Here is a 954-nt window from a genome sequence, read left to right on the forward strand (position 1 = left end):
TGAAAGTATAATAAAAGATTTAAATCTAGTTCCTTTCATAACTATGATCAAATTTCTTTATATTGATTACAAAAATAATTGATATTTGTCATAATCAAACATTAATGCTATATATGTATATACAAAAAATTAATTATCTTTATATAAAAATATTAAAATATAAAATATATATTAAAAATAAATTAAATAAAATATATAGTTATGTACACAAATACGAGATAACTGATTTTAATATACAAATAATATTTTTAAATATCTATTTTATATACATAATTCAGGCAATTATTTTTGTTAATATGTATTTTTAGGACACAAGATAAATAAATCCAAATAAAATTTCTACGTCAAAACTTATAAAATTTCTACTTGAAAAATGGTCATTTTTCTTATAATATTTGAATATTTTTTTCTCTCTCTCTCGACCTTTTGCATCAGCTGATTTTCTGATTTCCATATATTTTCTAATTAAAAATGTCATGACAGTTCAAAGCTAAAAAATAATTGGTAATAACCATAAGTAGATATTACACAAAAATAAAATATATAACATTCGAACATAATCTATATAAATTTTCATTCAATAGTTTATTTGAAAAAAAATTATTCAAATTAAATAAAAATGATTCAACAGTATAATTTTAACTTAAAATTATATCTTTGTAATTATGTTCTTAGCTCTGTTTTCTTTTTAAGAAATAAAAAATGGATTTTTTTATTTTATCTTTTGTAGATAGTGGTAGAATAGGTCAAATTGAGACGAATTTTGGCTTAAGCAAGCATTTTTTATGTTGTAAATATATAGTTTAAGTTTAAGTTTGTTATTTTTTATGTCTTTTTCTTGATTCGAGTTTAACCTGTATAAAAATTTTAGAAGTCCACGAGTCTATTTAAAAAATTTATTTTATGAATTATAAATTAAAATAATAAATTTTAAAAAAATCTAAATTAACATTA

Source organism: Arachis duranensis, chromosome 1 (assembly GCF_000817695.3).
Source record: "Arachis duranensis cultivar V14167 chromosome 1, aradu.V14167.gnm2.J7QH, whole genome shotgun sequence".
NCBI classification, from domain to species: domain Eukaryota; kingdom Viridiplantae; phylum Streptophyta; class Magnoliopsida; order Fabales; family Fabaceae; genus Arachis; species Arachis duranensis.